Raw genomic sequence first — 12,613 nt, forward strand, 5'->3', positions numbered from 1 at the left:
GGATATTGACTTTGGACTTCTATTTCAAATGGTCACTGGTGGTGAATAGTGAAGCATCGTTCCCCAATTTTGTGCCACATTGGAAGTGTCCTTCGGAAGGATAGCTGAAGGTAAATTTTGAAGTCTCCTCCCAAGGCCTTCTGAACATACATTATTATTTTCAGTTTCTCTCGACCAGCTAGATTGGGAGATGCAATGTAAGGGGGAAGCCCTTCTTTTGAAAGAAAGGCTGAAGTTAATAGAGCGTGGTCCAGGCTAGTGATCATTGAAAGAGACTCCTCAAACGTCATAAATTGGGGAGCAAATGAGCAAGGGTCATTCAGAGCCTGCTCTAATATGCTTTTGATGAAATTTGCCTTATTCCTTCAAAATTAAACATATCGTCTGCTGATGTAGGTAGGGAGGCACATGAGATAGCCAATGTGTTATCTAGAAGGGCCTCTTCATTCCCCCTTGTGTATTTCTATGTTTCTTGTCTAAGGATGGTAATCATACTTTGGCCGTTCCACTTTATTAATGCAATTTAATTAGATAGTTCATCCAAACACACCCCTAATTGCTGCATATAATGTTTTCCGCGTGGAAGTATTTTCTTAGTTTTCTGTATGTCAGTGTGATATTACTAGGGTTTCAAAAGGAGTTTGGGGACTACCAGGCAACTTCCAGTCAGCTACTAGCAGCATTCCTTCTGCAAAATCTCTCATGTACTTTGGGCTGTTCCTGGCAGCCAGAATTTTCTTCATTTTCATCGCATTCACCATGTTCCTTCCAGTCATGGTGCTGATGCCTCAAAAATTTGCTCTTTATTTTACCGTCGGTTGTGCCTTTATCGTAGGATCGTTCTTCTCACTCAAAGGCTCGAAGAATCAGCTTTTGCACGTGTTCTCAAGAGAGGTATCTCACCTCCTAACATCTTAATTAATCTATTGCAATAATTATTTAATAGTTATCCAAAATCTGCAATAGTCTAGGTCCAGTTGGACTGATCGATCTATATGTTTGTATAGAGCCTGTATCCAATACAAAGCTTTGTATGTTAAGGTTAACATTTAAAACCAAAAAAAAAAAAAAACACTCTCTACATGCATCCATGTCCATATAAGTCCCTATGTAGATGCACTTAAAATGTTCTTAGATGACTTAGATTCAGTTAGATGCATTTTGTACGTTAATATGAATGTAGAAAGCTTTGTATTGGATCTGGCCTCATTTGAATTATCTGCAAACTTAAGACGTGGGTGAATTTAGAAAAAAGAAGGGGGTTTTAGGTCCACCTTATTGCAGTTGATGAGAACAGTCAGTTAAAATTGTAGGAATCTTGTGCATTGGATGAGGTGAAAAAGAAAAGGGAATCACGATATGCTTGGGTTTTGAGGAATTATATGGTCTTGCTCATCAGCATTCTTACAGTTTGGTACTAGAGGAGTGTCCCTGCATGTCAGGCACTTTTCTGTTGATCCAAACCATTGATATGGTGGCCCTTTGGATGATGGATGCCCAAGAATCTTCTGTTTTGAATGAGCTCAACCCATGTACCAGTAAACAAGAAATACATGGTTTGGTGAAAAGTGCAGCTATAGTCCACATTCAATCTGAAAAGGGCAAAGATCAATGGACTAGGATCTCCATGTCTGGCAGATTTCTGGTGCATCCCTCATCCGTATTTAGGGTCATCACATCAATGGTTTGCATCACTGAATCATAGGCCCTGCATTCAGGGAATCCTGTATGTACATTTCTTTTGATGAGCAGGGCCCATATAATTCATCTTTAATTTCAACCATCTATTTATCCATTTGTCCTAGGATGGCAGTCAAAAACATTCTTTATGGAGCATGTCCCTTTGCAAATTGAAACCCATTTGAATTCTCTTTAAGTAGTTAATATGAAATCTTCTCTGGCTGTTTTTTCGCGGAGGCTTCCATTCACAGTGGGATTTATTGGCAGCATGGTGGGTACCATATATGTGTCAATGGTGCTTCACAGCTACGTTCTCTCTGTTTTCTTCTCTGTTTTACAGGTATCACATTGTCAATTTGTGTCCTTTTTCTTCACTCTACTTTCTTTCTTTTAACCCAAACAACTGAAGTTATGTGATAGAGTGGAATAGTGGAAAAGGATTCATGCAGCTGACCCAATTAGTTGGGATAAGGTTTAGATGATGATTGATTGATTGATTGATTGATAAGTAGACATTAATGGATAGGGTCCTCTTCTCTTTTTCTTTTTCTTCGGTTTCTTTTCCATTCACCTTTGTTTTTTAATAATTTTCGCCCCTTTGTATTTCACCATGTTTAATTGAATGAAGTATCAGATGATGCTCGATTGAAAGAAATGTTTTTTTTTTTTTTTGACCTGGCAATTGTACAGGCTGGGGCTGTCTTTGGCAACCTAATCCATTCATCTGGTGGGTCCAATCATCTGATGGGCATGCCTCAAAAACTCCCTATCGGATGATACTATCAATCTGATAATTGTGGGGAATTACAACCCACAGTCCACATCTGATGTGGTGCCAAGTGGATGGCCAGTGTATTCCAATGGCAGAGATTTCTGGGATATCTACCTTTAACCAGGAACCAACATCATTGAGTATCACCAAATATTCACCAAGGCTGCATCAGAGACTAACTAAACCACAATACTGGTGTCTGTCAATTTTAAAATTTCCATCCATCTACCGATGGCTGAATTAGAAATAACAATGGGATCAATTTTTCACCAGAGAGATTTTCGAGAGAATATATCACATCAGATCAATGTATTGCATTTTGGGCAACAAGAAAGACTCTGATAATCATTTTTTTCAAAAATATCAGCAGATAAATTCATGATTCCAAGCTAGGAAATGATTTAGTGGCACTATTAACGCAAGTAAAACTGTATGTGATGGCACAAGGAACCGGTAAAAAGTTTTTTCTCCTTTTGATTTCAGATTTACAAAAGCAGAATAGGGGAATAAAAAGACTACTGGAATGAGAAAGACCTTGCTCCAATGGGCAGCGAGCAGGATCTTCTCCAAAATAAATGGCCAGTGCATCTGCATTTCAACCCTGTCAAACATCCAGCCCAGAAATCATGTTCGGTACCAAATATTTTTGTCAACAGCATAAACATTTCGTAAATTTTAACTAGTATCATCTAAGTGAAGAACTGATACATACCACCCCAGAATAAGTGAAGTTAATGACCTCACTTCAGCTTCAGCAACAACAAGAAATTCCTTTAAAGTCTGAACAGTCAAAACACTTCAATTAGATGTGCCAATACAAATAGGAATATTATTTGAAAGGAGAGTTGAAAGGACAAGTTCAGACAGGGAACCACTATTTACATCTTACACCCACCCTTATTGAAAGGTATGTAGAAGGTTAGCTTGCATAAAATTTTAATTTTTGGTTTCTCTATATGATTTAAATGACATGTGGTTACTCTTAATCCAACGTAAAGTGCATGACTGACTAATCTTTTTGTTCCGATAGTGACAGGGACTCTGAAAGGATACGATCAGTTACTTAACCTAGTGCTTGATGAAGCACTAGAGTTTCTAAGTGGTATTTATTTATTTATTTATTTTGTTTTTGAAGATTGAATCGAAGAGGTATTTATCTCACGACTCTTTGGTTGGAAGTTATGGCTGCTATTTATCAAAGAGATTTTGTTGATGAGTTGTACCAGACTAGGGTGCATTTGGACGCAGCACAAATCGATATTGGGTTAAGAACTAGAACGGTGTCAAGTTTACTTGAAAAAAAAAAATCAAGAAAAAAGAAAAGAAGAGAAGAACCAGTAGGTCCCATTCTCATGTCACTAATGTTCTCTTTTTGGGTGGAAAATGGAGCCCACCTACCACAGCTTCTGTCCTCTGACCCTTCCCAAGTGCACAGTGGCCAGTCCTGCTGGCTGCTGGAATAACCGACCCGAATCAACTTGGGGCACATGCAAACAGGTTGTCATGATAGCTGCAGATGCCACTGGGGCCATGATCCCATTCAAACTGGCAGATTGCTGGTACAGGGGTGATTGAACATTGAACTTCTTACGATCTCTGCTGTATGGCCAGCCTCATTTATTTGCTTCCGTTACTAGTGTGCCAGTCATTCGCTGCCCCTTTCTAGCCTCTCCTAATTGACTGGACCACACCGGATTCGCCAACCATCATCTCCTTTTTAGCTTGTCCGTTCAGCTTTGAATACAGAGATGCTACCTCATTCAAGTCTTCGCTTCTATAAAGTTGGTCATTTAATTTCTGTATCCAGAGAAGTACCTATCACCACATGCATCAACTGTGAACTACCGCCATTAGCAACAAAATGGAACTATCAGTTGAATAACTCAAGCCGTGGGTCATTTGCACCACTAGCTCTAATGCCACTTCCCTTCCATCTGAAAATAACTCTCATTGTCTCAGATAATTCTTTGCTGCATTCATTCTTGCTTGCATTGTCTTTCTATTGCATGCGAGAAGAGAGTATTTATTAATGCTTGTTGTGCTGGCTTTATGGCCTTGGGGTTGCTTGATGTGTTTTCTGGGTTTCTTAGCTCCCAAGACGAGGAGTGGGTTGTTCATCTCTGAGGTTTCTGCTTCCAATCCTGGCTTACGGGGGAGCAGGGGTTTGCTATTCCGTTAGTAGGAATGGCCGGCTTGAGGGCCACAGGATGTCGTATGCCTTTTATTTTCCCCCCTTTTTGTTCCTTTTTGCTTTTTAGGATATATGATGGATGAACTTGGTTTCATTGCAGAATTCATGGATTGTAATGCTTTGGTTTCATGGCAGAAAAAAAGGAATTATTGCAAGGCATTTTTTTAAATCTTCTTTTGAATCTCTAGTGCTTAATTAGGGCAAAAGGTTTATCTTAATTTCTGTTTTTAGCTTCACAATTTCTTTCACGATGCATGAACTTGGTTTGTCTAAGAAATTTCTCACAAGTCTTTGAAGGTCAAATTCAATTATAACTTAAGGTATGGTTTAATCATACACAGGTTCTTATCTTGGACATTTTGACATATATTCATGTAGTACCTTGTACTCAGTTGTAGACAGTTTGCAAATGGCAAGGTTTTGAAGATTGCAAATATAATTGTTGGCATATCTTGAAGGATCCAACAACAGAAATTAACTTTTTAACTCTCAAAATTTACCTTGGAAGGTTTTAGTCCACCATTACCGTAGGGCTTTTAGATTGTATAGCAGAGGTGTGTGCAATAGTGGATGGGCTTTGTACCTGTTATAGCTTGGGTCTTAGAAATCTGCAGGTGGAAAGTGATTCTATAATTATTTTTGAAGGGATACATGTGCATTCAGAGGGCCCATCTGGTATTGGTGGATTGAAATTCAGAAACATGCATCAATTCATCCATTCTATCTGAGGGGCGAACTCAGTGGTATTGGTATATGTTTCCGTCCACAAATGTTTCTAAAGATAAGCTACACAGAGGAAATGGAGAGCTTATCTATTTCCTATTGCATTCATGTTGGCTAGATCATCTTATGTTGAACTTCTCCCATGTTTAGTAATGGCCCATTCAGCAATTTTCCACATGTATTGCAATTATCAATATAGGACTCATGGAAGAATTTGTCAATCTATGTCAATTTTAGTAGATCCTGTATATATTCTTATTGCAGTTTCAAATTTTCCTTCAGCATTAATGTTCAATTTCTTGTTGGTATTTGTTCATGTTACTTGCAACCCATGAAATAACATGCATGTTTGAGTTGGCGAATTGGCTAGTTGGCAATTACAAAACTGATAACTGCACAAATAGCATTACCATCAACCTAGGGAGTTTCACTGTTTGTGAGAAAGCAGCTTGAGCTGTTATTTACATGGATTGCACCGGATCATCTGCAATGTCATGCTGTTTCTTTTTTAGGATACTATTGTAGAGCTAAGCTCCTTAGCATGCAAAGGAGCTTGCAAATACCTCTTGGGCAAATACAACAGAAGGTTTTTTTTTTTTTTTTTCATTTTATAGGCATCAAAATATCCTGCTTGGGTTGTTTAACATCCTGAATTTTCATGGCCAGAGTTTATACTCAAGTCCGAGAAAACCGGGTGTTAATAATGTAAAACTTGGATACTTTAGAGATCGCATCTTATATTTGTTATAGACTACATCCAGATAAATTCAAGAAGGTAACATTCACAAGAATAAAATTAACTATATTCTTTATTCCAAGGTCAAATAAATCATCAAATGCTCTCACAATGGGAGCTTAATACAAGTTCTGAGTTGCGCAACGGAATTATAAAGAAAGTAAACCATAAATTAATCTTCCTAGTCTATTCAGTAAAGTTTTCTGCCAGGGTCGGGTCTTCTGGGTCCTTGACTTGTACGTCACCTACAATATCTGTACGGTTGGGAGAGGGTCAATGCCCTACTCATAGTGATGGTTACCCTTTAAGATTAACAGTGTAAAGGTTTTGATACGTCCTGTACTCCACATCTATAAGAGGTATCAATGCACAAGCAATCTATATGAGATGCATGCCTAGCAAAGTATATGCGGTTTATCTCACTTAGCGATCGCCATAATTTGGAATACGATTATAGTTGTTCGACTCGCCCTACATCTCATACTACGGAGATTCACTGGCGTGTCCCACATTTAATATGGATTTATGCGGTTATCCCAAGACGAACACCACACATGACCAGGTGAATCACGCAACCCGGATTGGAGTGACTAATTGCGACATCCAACCCTTAAAAGACTGGATTGGAGCGACTAAATGCAAAATCCAACCCCCAAAAGAAAGACCGGATTGGAGCGACTAAATGCGACATCCAACCCCCAAAAGAAAGAACTGATGTATCACGCATATATAATGATTTACATGCACCAGTTGTTGCACCATCACCCGTGAAATATGAAATTATATGTTGCCATAGGGCCGCTACCGAAAATGCATTATGCCCACGATATTGATTCGATCGCTAGAGGAGGGATTCGCGACATAGTACTTGCACCAAGAGAGAAACCCTTGAACCATGAGAGTTTAGGAATATCAAGACACCTGCTCGAGCCTTTAAGGTAAATAAGAGACGAGTGGCAATGACCATCTCAAAGAAGATTAAAGGCAAGTGCAAGGCTCGTATCCCTAGCCTCACATAAATTCAGGAAGATTCCTTGAAATGGATATCATGTTAAAATCCCAAAAGGCTAATAATTGTTATGACAATTTAAAATGAAAACAGAGGGAAAGTAATGAAAATTTGAGAACAGATAAAAAGGAACATAAAAGATAAAAGGCAGGAACAAGATAAATGCATTAACTCAATTAAGACAAAAGTTACATAAAAGGCGGGATAAAATAACATGAAGGCATAAAAAGGCAGGATAAATATAACTACTTAAATTAATGTAAGCTTAAAGGATAAAACCCTCGCCTCTAGTGTTGTTTTCTCCTTGAAGGTGGGTTTGTGTCGAGGTATTAAACCCTTAACCTAGTGTTTAACAACTTGTGAATGGTTATTACTCGTTAGCTGGTCTAATCAAGATTTGGCAAGAAGGGGAAGAAGGGGTTTAGAAGGGAAAATTGGACGTGACCTACCTCGGACGTCGAGTGTTGCCGGTTTCCCTCTTCTTCTTTTTTTTTCTTTTCTTTCCTTCTTTCTTTAATTTCTTTTCCTTCTTTCCTTCTCTCTCTCCTCTTCTTTTTTCTCACTCCTCTCCTTGCTGGACGACTGCCAGTCTGGGTGAACGGAGTCTCTCTCTCTCTCTCTCTCTCTCTCTCTCTCTCTCTCTCTCCTTTGCTATGTTCTCACGACTGTGGGGAGATGGGTTTTTATAGGCATGGGAATGCTCGGAATTCCTGCGCATATTCCTTACGCAAGGTGCCGCCTGTGTGATCTGTTTACGGAGCCTCTCTTTCTACGTAGAGAGTTGGTCGCGGATCATGCCTAAAGAAACGGTTTGTCTAGCGACCCTGGTGCGGGATCTTTTTCCGAACGACCTTCATTGGAGTGGTCGGAATCGCTTAGGGATGGGTTTAAACGACCTTGATTTCGCCATTGGTTGGGTTGCTGATCCCTGTGCGTTGGGTTTTGCAGATTTCAAACAGAAAAGGCTCCCCTTTGTACCTGCTGTTGCGCACACAACGGCTTGCATGGGTCCTACTAGATCTTGTGTTCTTGGTTGGGGTTGAGAGCTAGACTCGATAGACGGTTCAGATTACTCAAATCTGCCGAAATGGTGGCCCACCTAGATTGCCGATTTGCAGATCTCTTGATGCATGGTGATCTGCGACAGACTGTGTTCGTACGTGGAGGTCTGGACGGCATGCGGAGAAACCTAGAGTCCAATTGGTTTTTCCCTCTGGTTGCAATGAATGGTCCTGATCATCCATAAAGGTGATGTTGGTGGCCCACGAATCTTCCAGCGGATGATTGTCCGCTGCGAGAAGAGGTTTTGTAGAGTCAATCGGGTCAAGGTGACTTTGACCTCTTATAGTTACGGTGTACCGCGGCTATGCGGAGTCCATGTGCGTACATTGCTCCTACTGTGGGGTCCACATGTGGTTTAGAGTAAATTGGCTCCGTTCATTAGTCTTAGCGGGCTGACATTAAGGTCCGTGTCAGAAATGGGGAACTAGGGCTGGTCCTATGTGGGCCATATCATCAATTGTTATGTTTAGTCATCGATCTTGATGATCCAATGGCTGACTCTTGGTATGTACGTTCAATTTATGATGATTAGGCTTGATATAAGATTTTACATGAACCGGATCATGGGACCCATGTGATTTGGAATTCAAGGGTCTAGGGTGATGGGGTTTTCGTAATTACTTCTGATATAGGAGTTTTGGGAGATCCAATGGTTCCACATGATTGTAGACATGTTTCTAGACAATTTTTATAAAAGAACTTATGTCTAAATAGTTATGAATGGAGAGTTATCTACTAGTTTATTTAAGGGAAAGTTTGTGTCGGTTCACGTGTGCATGGTCTTATTTTCAACTCAAGGGTCAGATGCCTTGATTTTGGTATCATTCTCATATACGTTTTACATTGACTCTCATGGTAACGCGCGAGAACTTTCGATACTCGAGCATCGAAGAGTTTAGGGCGTTACAGGTTGTCTGTCATAATCAATATTCTGTAGTTCAAAATCAGTTAGGAAGTTTGATATCTGTTAGGCCATAAATGTTTTGATTATTTTGCCAGATTCATGGATGCTTAAGTTCCATCAGCAATCCAGCTTATAAAACTGTTGACTGTTGTAAGATCAACCTTAGAAATGACAAGCTCATGAAAGGGTCTGGACAATGCCTATGATGAGAACATCTAAATCCGAAATTTTATTCATGTGCAGGAATTCATTAATGAAAAATTGGGTGCTTCTGCTTGCAAGCAAATACCTTGACTATCAAACTGGAGAAAATATGTAAGTTTTGGAAATAAGCTGATAATCACATTTTATTGTAGATTAATTCAACCCCTTGTTATCATCCTTTTCATAAGCCAGGCTACTGTTCATTTTTTGCAAAATTTTCTGAATTTCGTCTACTCATCCACATGCCGATGTTGCATGGCCTGAAAGCTGCACTTAACATTCATCTCAACCATTTGTGTTGGTCCATGTCCTTTTTTTTTTTTTCTGAGAATTGTACTCTCATGAGCTGGCCTTCCTACAATCATGATGGCAGGAATCTCAATGGAAGAAAGAAAAGACGATGATGAGCGGATGGAAAACAGTCATTTTGAGGATGGTACATCGAGTATGGAACAGAAAGGGGTGAATCAGCAGACACTTTCAGCTGCTGCCAAGCAATCTATGCAGGAATCGATGGGTTACCAAGATGTTGAAGTTGCAAATGACCAAAATTCTGTTGAAAATGCATCAGAAGTTGCTCCTGGTTATGTGCCAAGTGAACTTAGTGAACAAATTATTTTTGAAATCTCTTCATTGATGGTCCGCCCATTAGGTGTTGCACAAGGAACATTTCAAGTAAGTACGATATTTAAAAGTTTCTAAGCTAGATTCATTTGTCAGTTATCCATAGATCACATTTTACTGGTTATTTTTGGGCGTATATTTCCTGCTCAGAATTCTTAGCTGTCAAGGCATAGAATCTCCAAGATAAATGGCTTGATGTAAAAGAAGTTATGTTGTTTTAACTTATAAGTTATGTTGTTATAGCTTTTATGCTTCAATGTCTCTTCCATGAGCTTTGATGTTAATCACATCAATTGTTCCTACTAATGGCATGCAAGAAAGTTGTTCTACCAAATATGTATAGAAATCTGCCAACTGTATAGAAAATTTCTTATCAGTTTGGTTATTGGTCTATCTTTGCTAAAGAAGGGTATGGATCTTCTCCAGGTAGCAGTGCTGATAATGACACTCATTGTTCAAACCTTTTTAGATCCCACCGTCCATAAGGTCCCATAAACCAGCACAAAGGAGACCTTGATCAAAAAGTTTTCAATGGTGGGCGTTCAACCCCCACTATGGGCCTTAGATCTGCTTTATTTTTTAGCTTATAACCTAACATGATTCAGCAAAATGGATGAACCGCGTGGTAAAACACATATATCAGGGTAGGCATTATAGAGAGGATCAAATCAGGTGAGAACACAGCCTCACCCAGGACAGCGCAACCCTTATTGTGGGCCCGCCTTGATGTATGTATTCTGTATTCTAATTGTGCATGTGTATTTTTCATATTATTTTAGGGCATGATCCCAAAAATGAAGAAATACAAATCTTGGGTAGACCCAGCTCTAGGAAAGAGTTGTACTGAATGCCTCAACATTTTCTGCCGTGTTTTTCTTTGCCAACGAATCTGTTGTTAAGGTCACAGAAGCCTGGATGAAGGTACAAATATCAGCTTCATCTAAAAATTTTGTGGCTCCTTAATCGTCAATCACCACTTTTACTACAGTATCGTCTACCTGTTAATTGGATCTACTTCATTTTTGGTATAGTGTCCTAAAATGATATGGAATAATAGAAAGAGTAGGCAGATATAAAATATATACATCAAGCTTGGGCCTGCCATTAGAGTTGTACACGAGTCGAGTTAGCTCGGTTAGCTTGCTCAACTCGCCTCGGCTCGAAATTGGATTCGGATCTAGTTAGGTTAGTTTTTTGAGCTTGAAAAAATTTTGAGTCGAATTTGAGCTTGCCCGAGCTCGACTCAACTTGGATCGAACCTCAACTCGAATTGAATCAGCTCGGTGACTCAATTATTTTGATATTGATGTTGTTTGCCAAGTGTTTAATGAAATGGCTCAACAAAGTGTTGTTTTGGGTGTGTACATTCTTCGCAAGATCAGCCAGTGACAAGGAAGGAATTGATACGAAATAAATCACTACAAAAAAATTCTTTACACATTCATTCACCCACAAATTGAAACAAACGACTCTAGATGTGAAGGCAAGAAAAGGTGGTGCCTTCATCACCTTCAACAAGCAGAAAATTATTTTTCACTTTCCCAGTTATAACAATGGTATGTCAAAAGTACAGCATTTACACTTATAATTGAAGCTATGAATCTGGGTGTGGTACCAATGACAAGAGATGCTATATTATTTAATTTTATTCTATTTTTCCTGTTTGAACTGGGCTTGAAGATTTTCCTTCATTTATTTGTCTTTCTAAAATAGGGTTTGGTTTGCATGATAGCATTTGGGTTTTCATGAAGACTGAGAAGCAATCAGCCTATCAAGAACCTGAGTTCACTAATCTATATGTAAAGAATCTGGAAAATGGGTTGACTGATGATCTCTTTGGGAAAAGTTGTGTATTTGGGAATATAATCAATGCTATTGTAATGAAGGATGATTATGGGAAATCCCAGGGCTTTGGGTTTGTTAGCTTCGAGTTGCCAAAAGACACTAAGAAGGCTATGTAGGCCATGAATGGTGCACAACTGGGTAAGTTATGTTCATTGTAGTTATTTCTGTTTGTCTAATTTGCAAGATCATTTGTTCAAATGAATACTTACAGTAGGATCTTTGTTTGTTGGCCAAGATTAAAGAATCTCCATGTAGGAAGGGCTCAAAAGAAGGCTGAACGAGAGCAGATGCTAAGTTGCGATTTCAAGGTAAGGCATAGCCAACAGTTTCTAAAGTTTCGAGTAATTTCTTTTTGTATTGATCTGTGATTGTTGTCAAACTTATGGTGAAGTCGTAATCTTAAACATATTGTACTTTGCAGGGTTTGAACGTGTATGTGAAAAAACCTCGTTGACTCTATTGATGACAACAAATTATGTGAAATTTTTGGTACTTCGGCAAAACAAGTTCAGCAAAGTGATGCTTAATGATGAAGGATTTGAGTAGGGGATTCGGTTTTGTGAGTTTTTCCACTCTTGCTGATTCCATCAATTATTATTTTAAAAATGCATTGCTCAAAGCATGTATTAGTCAGTTTGATTTTGTTTTGGGCAGTGCATTACTCTCATAAACATGATCTGAATGTCAATTAGATTCGTCTGTTTTGGGCGAATGCACATACAATATTGCCCAATATATGAACAGATAGTTAATGTCTGTAAAATAGAGAGAAACTTTGGTATTCTTGGGCCAAAATGCATTTTCATCTTTAACTTGAAACTAATCATTTTTTTAAGGAAATACAAATTTTGTATGTTTAGAAT

General features: G+C 38.9%; 1 long non-coding RNA gene across 1 annotated transcript; it reads left to right on the forward strand.

The window, feature by feature from the left end:
- The first annotated feature begins 1,105 nt into the window (after positions 1-1,105).
- Positions 1,106-12,266, forward strand: LOC131255921 (uncharacterized). Its single transcript, XR_009176517.1, has 6 exons — positions 1,106-2,020; positions 2,936-4,664; positions 9,655-9,956; positions 11,638-11,888; positions 11,993-12,058; positions 12,172-12,266. It is a non-coding gene; the product is annotated as an uncharacterized LOC131255921 (long non-coding RNA).
- The last annotated feature ends 347 nt before the right edge of the window (positions 12,267-12,613 follow it).

This window comes from Magnolia sinica, chromosome 9 (assembly GCF_029962835.1).
Source record: "Magnolia sinica isolate HGM2019 chromosome 9, MsV1, whole genome shotgun sequence".
NCBI classification, from domain to species: domain Eukaryota; kingdom Viridiplantae; phylum Streptophyta; class Magnoliopsida; order Magnoliales; family Magnoliaceae; genus Magnolia; species Magnolia sinica.